Source organism: Patiria miniata, unplaced genomic scaffold (assembly GCF_015706575.1).
Source record: "Patiria miniata isolate m_02_andy unplaced genomic scaffold, ASM1570657v1 HiC_scaffold_21, whole genome shotgun sequence".
NCBI classification, from domain to species: Eukaryota; Metazoa; Echinodermata; class Asteroidea; order Valvatida; family Asterinidae; genus Patiria; species Patiria miniata.
The window spans coordinates 3,300,267-3,308,611 of record NW_024037060.1 but is presented as its reverse complement, the minus strand read 5'-3'; the positions used below and the strand labels follow the sequence as shown (position 1 = coordinate 3,308,611).

The 8,345-nt window shown below is 41.0% G+C and overlaps 1 protein-coding gene across 2 annotated transcripts in view; it reads left to right on the top strand.

Moving 5' to 3' along the window:
- The first annotated feature begins 379 nt into the window (after positions 1 to 379).
- The window catches only part of LOC119729796, a 28,032-nt gene continuing 20,066 nt past the window's right edge, over positions 380 to 8,345 (top strand). Inside the window, exon 1 of one of the 2 annotated variants that reach the window (XM_038202541.1) lies at positions 380 to 530. The gene's annotated coding sequence lies outside the window, so the exon portion shown is untranslated. Of the gene's footprint in view, positions 531 to 819; positions 925 to 8,345 lie in introns of those variants that run through there. The other variant, XM_038202540.1, reaches the window with a different exon arrangement.

Genomic DNA, 8,345 nt, shown 5'->3' with positions numbered 1-8,345 from the left:
GATAAGAAGTGACATGTCAATCCACAGCCCCTGGTACTCCACTGTGAGAGACCGCCTCATAGTAATTAAGCCGCAAAGAGTTTTACAAAAACTAACGATATATGGCGCAGTGGCTTGCGGGAAACAGTGTTATTGACACTAATGAACTGACAATATAACCCAATCGATGGGTTGCCGGAGGGATAAGTGTGACTCTCTGGCGTCACACGGCCATTGGTGGTGGGACACCTCGTGTCACCGGAACAAGGCATACGTCACATACCTGGCCCGCGCCAATATCAACCTGGGGTTCTGGGCTCTAGAGCTCCGCTCCTTACGTCATCTCCGGGCTCTGGCAAATCGGTCTTTAAAGAAAAAACCGATAGCTCTGAGTGGCATAATAACAGTAGTTTATCTGCGGGGGTGCAAGCGCTTTGCCGATGTTCTCAGAAAGAGTTGCCAGTGGTATAATAAATGCGTGTTAATCCTATACTCAGTCGACGAATCGGAGCACTGCGGACCGTAACATTTCATTGGGACAATCACTAAAGGTGAGATTAAAGTAATGACAATTGGTAACATTTGTGTGAACTCGTGCCGAGAAACTAAAAGCTGAGGTATAGCCTACTCATCTAAGTGGTAGGCGCAAAGTAAGCTCAAAACTAAACATAAATTAATCCGATAGTTACTTTCTCGTATCGTGTTGCTGTCGTTCCGGTCGCTTTAAGGCCATTTAATGTCATCATCGGCTGAAGCCATTGCGACATAATGAAGCGATTGGCGGGCGGCGTGACGACACATTCTTTAGCTACCGGCTTGATATAAAGCCAGGCGCGAGGCGTGCGTCTGAACAGTGTAGAGTAAAGAATCGGACGGAACTAGAGACGAGCAAACACAGAATTGATGCTGTCAGTGTGAACCGCATGCTTGCGTGTACGTACCACGGTAAGAACTCATTTCTGCCTGATTAATTTCTTAGACATGCGGCATTAGGATTTCATTTCATAATTTTTGTCTTCAAAATTTAATGTGTGTCACCAATCAAGCTCAGTATAGTTGGTACACAGGATTCTTTGACATGTGTTTTTCCTACGGGGCTATTAAGGGACAAGAAACTTTTGACGACGAATATTGTTTTCCCGCAATTGTATTATTTTTTTCCGATGTTTTATTCCATCAAAAAAGACGCTGGACTTTCGCATAATAATTGCTGCAGTATGAAGATTTTGGGTTTTGTATCAAATTAAAACGATAGCCTAAATTATAATCCTGATATTCCATTACACAATTGAATTAGTTGAAACAGGTTGCTCTTTAAAATCCGTTTTCTTAATTTTGTACCGGTCATTGCTTCGTTCGCTTCTGTTTTCGTTGTTAAATTACGCGGCGTGCAAAATGTTTGAAGAGAAACTGATGTATTGATTTTCTCAAGGTTTAAGGCTAGTTGATGAAGATTGCGTCATCTCTTTCGTTTCGAATTAGAATATTGATGTCAAGATGTCCTACAAAAAAATAACCAATCGATATGACTTCATTTGCCTTCATCCCAGTACACTGTTGAAATAAAATTTTATCGAAGAATTAAAAAAAGTATTTTATTGACTTGAATCGGAAAGATTACTGGCAATGTTTCTTATCGCCGTGTGAAAGAAAACATTCACGCCGACGTCCTCAGTTCTTGAGAACCGAGTAGAAATCCAGGGGCTACTAGTGTTAGATTTCAAATAGATTTCCATCAAAACAGCGTACACAATAAAGAATCGTGGCTAGAAATGTAGTATCTTGAGTAGTTTCAGTTTCACCCAGGAAAAAAGAATTGACCACTAGATTTTTTTCCAGTCAGATGATCTGACTGCAGTATATTTTCGAGTGAATTTGGTTGTTAAAATATCTGTCAAGCAATCTGTGGTTGATATTGTTTCAAATTTCATCGAACTGATGATCATTATATTGGCACTGTGAGCAACGAACTTATGCTAGGTGCTTACTTTTTCAAGTGTCTCTTTGGGGCCGTATCATAAGTCCGACGCCTCATAGGTCCGACGCCTCATAAGTCCGAAATTTCGGACTTATAAGGCGTCGGACTTATCATAACATTTATTTATCCCGCCTCATAGGTCCGACGCCTCATAAGTCCGACGCCTCATAAGTCCGACGTCGGAAAAACGAGGCGTTTAATTGTCGGACCTACGAGGCGTCGGAGCTATGAGGCGTCGGAGCTATGAGGTGTCGGAGCTATGAGGTGTCGGACCTATGAGGCGTCGGACTTATGAGCGGATCCCGTCTCTTTAACATCGATTGGGTCACCTAGGTGTACAGTACTAATAAAAGTGCCCGTTACCCTCCTTAATTAAGACTGTCGTTTATCGGAGCGGAAGTTCTGGCACGCTGATATTTTAAAGGCATCAGGGTCATTTTGCATTTAGGCCTATACCAAAAATAACCCACCGAATTGTTATCAAAAATCTTACTTTGGATTAAAGATGGTACTGGTACTAAACAGCCTGTGAAATTATTCCGTCTGGCTTGCTGTCATTAGAGGAAATCAAGAACTGTATGTTCCAACATACATTTCCAACGATAAGTCAGTTGACTGATTTTTGGAAACAGAGACTGCTGTTGACAAAATCGTGTTTCGTTGTCAAAAGGTTGTGCATTGTGCATGACTTTTCACTGTTTTCTCGCAAAGTGTAATTATATCCACTGAGCCTTAACTCGAACAAGTTTGGTTTCGAACATTCTTCTTTGGATTTTGAGTGGTGTTTTTATTGGAAACGAACAAAATGCAAGCCAAACGCCTTTAAAATAAAACTCTCAGACGTCCTTGTAATGTAATCCACAACCAGACTATATAAGCGATTGGCATTAATTGGATATCGTTAGATATTTATGGATATATATATATACATATATATGTGTGTTGGAGCGTGATGTTCGGATTGGTGTGTCTATCAATGCTGCTTCATTAGTCTCAGCGTGAACAAACAGACGAAATAGATATTTTGAGACTCTAAACATTGCTGACTGTAAATTCTCCTGCTGACATTCGTGTTTTTTTTGTTCTTGGCGGTTTTCAAGGAAGAAGGAATCGTGAAAAGAGTTTTATTGGTGATGGGATCGGAAAATGCTCGGAAGCAACTTCCAGATTTGGAGTTTAGTGTTTTCAACAAAAGGTTCTCAAGTTTAGGAGTAAATTCCGTTTGGGTTTTTGCTAAATAAATTAATGTAGGACACCGGTCAAAACGATCAGGAAGGCCCCTGACTAAGTGAAAAGCAAAAACAAATATCCATTAATAACTATTTTAGCTCTAAATTCGAAGTTGCTGATTAACGCGGTATAACATCTTGACGAATCAAGACAAAATGACGAGACAAACATCGAAATAAATGAGGGATAAACGTAAAGTAAATAGTTGAAAATAACCGTGGTGCATGCAATTTTGTCACTGTGACAATGAAATGCCATGAGTGTTTTTGAAAACATTCATTTTTTTTTTAATAACTTGTCTCAAATTCAGTCGAACAAATGTTTTTAAAAAGGCAACATGCATAATTAAGATACTGTACCAAATTCAAGATAAGATATCAAAATATTGAAAGGATCTTTTATGAAAGGTTCATTCTTTTACACAGCGATTAAATTAGAAGTGACAATGCATCACACGAAAAAAAAGGCATGGACCTTTACTGGTATTAATAATGACAAACAAAACGTCACAACCTGGGATTTTTTTTGTTGTACTTTTGAGATTATAAAAGTACAGCTTTGGGCACTATGAAGTTGCTGCAAGGTAAACCTTTTTATTATGCAACTAGACGTCTTTTCCGGTCCCTGTCCTCTTTATGGGACTTCATCTGTTTTAAGTTATTAAAACCGAGGCCTGGACATTTTTGAAAGCTTCCTCTCAAGTCACTCAAAACCGTAGACGCGTTTCCTTTCGCTGAGAGCACCCCAGTAATCCCTTCCGCGCGTAAATGCCGCGTCGGTTATTAAAACTCCCTGTTAGCTTGATATTTTTTGTTCAACATCATTTTTTTTAATATAATTGAATTGATGTGGACACACGCACTTGACTACTTGCGGTTGGGTTCCATTATAAACAAAGAAGTGTATAGATCTCGAGGATTAATTAGTCTTCTCGACCAAGCGAGTTTGATGGAGAGGGGATGTACAAGGAGCGATAGGCTTGCGTGCTCTGGACACAATAATTGTTGCCGCCGACAGTGCATAATAAATGGGAGCTCTGGGTTAGGTAAATATTCCAAACTGGGTAATTACACCAAAACGCAACCGACTGTTTAACTTCAAGACGTCACGTGACTTGCCACGTGCGTCACGTGGTCTGAGCGTTTACCCGTAGCTGAAGTCTACACGTGTACTTTTGTCAGGAAGTTCTATTTTTTTTTAACGTCCCAGTTTATTATCGTTTAAAATTTTTACCAGTTTTAGAAATCAATTTTTGATCGGGAGATTTTTTTTTTTTTTACAATGATTTAACATAGTAAAGTGCCAAGCTCCCTTACAATGCTTGATCTGACGTTGCGGATTTACATTTTATCTTACAGTTAGTCCAAATCAGGCGGAACTGCATGGGCAAAACTTACAAGTTCGTAAATCTCTGAAACAGGGAATAACTATACCAAACACAGCTGCGACGACATCATGAAACGACACTCATTGTAAACACATAAATCATTCCTTTGCGTAAGTCTCATCTGTCCTACATAAGTACTTAGTACCTAATGACCCCTTTTCTGTTATAAATGTCTGAATTTAATATCGCAAGTTGGCTCTCGCAGGAGCAGGTTAATGGCTTCAAGTAAGGGGTGAATTTGGGGGGAAAGACGCATCCGTGTAAGTTACCAATTAAATGATGAAATCCATTTAAGAGTTCCAGTTTGTTTTTCGAATGGACTAACGCGATTACTTGCAAAACGAGATAGGCTAGCATGCATTGACTCTTTGCAATCTTGTTAGAGGTGTATTGGGCACAATGTCAGCAGACGCGCACGGCACTGCTGCACGTTTATACAGGGTATTGCATTACATCGTATGTCTTGTCTTTAATAGTTAGATGTTTGAGACCGTAGCCAAGGATAGGGTTTCTGTCCTAATAAATTTAATCGGACTATGAAAAGTGAGCCTCCGAACCGCCCCCAAGCTAACCCTCAATCTCCGGGGGGAAACGGGGGTGGGAGATGGTCAAGATGATGGTTTCCAGGGGATTGCCTCTGGATTTGCTGATGACGTTAAATCATGGAAGAAATATTGTATTGTGTCTGACCTCACTTTGCTTTGCGTAATTCAGTTCTAGCCTCCCCCTTGTGGGCGTGCCCCCTTCCTCGTTACATAACCTTGAAATTGGAGTTCCTATTGGCTGGTCCAGGAAAGCCTCTGGAAATCGTAATGCTTCGTTGATGCAGTCGAATTTCACTTTGAATAAAGTCTTCTTGGAGAAATGTAGAAAGTTTGAAAAATGGAAAACAAATAATTTGCCGATGCGAAGAGCATAACTATAAAAACATTGTTTAACACTTGCATAATATTATCCTCTGTTCCTATGTTTTGATTAACATCTCCACGTAGGCCCAAAGAATGAATGAAGTTAGTGATGGAAATCACACCCCATCACAGGGGACTGTAAACTCCTTCATTTATCAATTTATCCAAGTCCCAACTTCTATGGTCCATCTTCAGCTCAAGTACCCTACTCGGTTTCACCATCATTAAACGTGTTTTCCCTGCCTCGTATGGTGTAAGGAAATCCATAAACTCCAGCTCCGGCAAACTGGAAGCCCGGCCGTGCCGGTCCGTGACGGGCAGTTTCCCGTGGTGTAAGCGCGCGGCGCTAGGTAGGCGCACTGGGACCATGTCCAAACATCCCACTGAACGAGGGCCGGAAACGCGAACGACGTCTCGAAAAACAGTCTGCTAATTGACCCGGCAGTATTTTCTCAGCCAGTATTAACACATATTCCGAGTGTGACTCTTGACTCTGTATGTCAACCGTTTTGTTTTGTTAAAGAGTGGTAAACGTAGATCAAAGTGTAAATGTTAAAAATGCAAGTGGGAGTAAGGGAGGGAGTGCTGTGTAAAATAGCCCCCTCCCCCCCTAAAAAAAGACGACGACAAACAAACAAAAACCCAACAAACATTATCATGGTTTTGAAGGATTCATATCAATACTTCCTTTGTGACATTTTCTTATGGAATAGGGCCGGCATTTTTTTTCTTACTTCCGAAAACCGTTTTATGATGAAGGATACTTCCTTAAAGGACAACAATGAATCTTTTTTTGTGGTTTGTCTTACTGTCATCAGTCGGGATGCGATAAAGGACCGCAAGCGAAGAGTAAAGTCAAGTACCTAATGATAATAGGAAGCTAAATGAAAAGAAAAGGCGTTGCTTTTGGAGGACTCTATCATTAATGCACAACGGGCGATGCTAAAAACAATTGATTCTGTGTGGCGCTTTGGTTTTCCAAATCTACTTCGATCCATTATGCTACAGGTCCCTTTAAGCCCAAGGCTCGTGTGGTTTCCCCCTTTAATAAGTTAAGTATCCGTCAGCATTTCTTTTTAGGTTACGGCTTCAACGGCTTCTCAATTTTCTTCTCCATCAGTCACGCCTCCACGAAACACATTAGGCCCACATCAGAGAAGCTCGACTGCGTTTTGTATCCCAAATTCCTGTTTACGGTCTAATAAAGTCTAAACGATCAGTCGATTATTTGCAAGGCTGGAGTCCGACGACTTTGAGGATAATTGCAAGAAAGATAATTTAAGTAGCCTCGCTGGTTATAGAATCAACGCCTCTCGTTGGGTTTGATAGTAAATTGTCGTCGATTCTCAGTTTGGTTCCAAGATCGATAATTCACTCGTCCTTTATATAATGGATAGCATTCAAACTGCAAATAGATTGGAACGTTAAAATCATAAGATTTTGATGTGTTGTTGTCGATTTCGGCTTTGGTATGCGACTTCAGTTTGTTGTTAACATGTTACGTGTAGCTCGAACTGTCAGCGAAGTAAGGCCCTCTGTTGGGCATGCATAAGATCATACTCTTTTCTCTTTGGTATGAATTTGGTGTGAGCTGCCCTAATGTGCCAGTCCTCATCCTCGGACTGACAGAGAAGATCGTTAGTCTACACTCTCCCTTTAAACAAGCATCGAAGCTAGCTGCGGGACGGTTTAGTGTGATGATAACACCATGTCACGAATCTTAAAAACCCCGTTCTTCTAGCTCGTTGGGCAATCGGCGAGCAAGGCTATAAGCTACCGCCCTTCAGCTATTACTTGGAAAGGTAGAGCGAAGCCACAGCGCATGCTTGAAACACTACGCTCCTCTGGCTGTATTGAGCCCTTTCATTACAATCGGTCCTTTTCCCAAAAGAGCCCCTCTGGGAATTTTGTGAAGTACTTTCCTTGCGCTCCCTTTGAGTTTTTGTATTTGTCAAGTCCCAATTTCATTTCGTGTGTCATTGATGACTGGACGTTTTATTGGTCAAAGCACAATTTTAATTTCGGGTATTGACATTTGGAGAAGCGTCATTGTTTGAAGATGATAGGAGTTTTGGTTGACACTTTACGCGCTGGTGGCATCAAATGGTAGCACCAATATTAGTTTTAAACGGTTCACGGTGCGTTCAAATTCGTAAACTAAAGAGTTGCTTACCAATATTCTAACCCATAATCAACAGCGGTAGAATGCCTGACTCAAGAACACAAGCAAATTCACGACCAGCAGAATCCCCTCTACCTTTACTTCAAACGGGTGCATACCTATGTTCCCCAATACCTATGTTACCCAACCCTAACCCTCACCCTCACCCTAACCCTATAACCCTAAGGATTTTGGGGAACATAGGTAGGCCAATTGGGTAACATCGGGTAAACCCCCTTCAAACAGATCGTATTTGACAGTTACACCATGAAAAAATAATTCTCGTCTGCTTACTTCACCAAAATAATTAAATTTAAAAAAAATATGGTTCCCTCCTTCTCGGGAATGTGTTCCTATCTTCCGTCTTCTATAAGACGTTCCTTATTACGGCCGGACAGTTAATCTTTAATAAATCAACTACTTCTTCTTTTTGAAATGATGTCCACCTTCATTGCGTGTCAGCAATCAATGTAGGAGCAGACCGATTTCCGGAGGTTGGCATGTGTGTGTGTGTTTGAACGGCCCTCTAGAGATAGAGGGGCGCCATATCTCCAGCATTTAATAGAAAATTCTCCTTTATTGACGATGAGCTCAAAGTGCAGCCACGGTGTCGCCGTGTGTCAGGAAACCAAAGGAACAAGAACCCATGAGTAGTAATACTGAGCTAACATTCATCAGTGAACTCTTTGGTATCCCGAATGT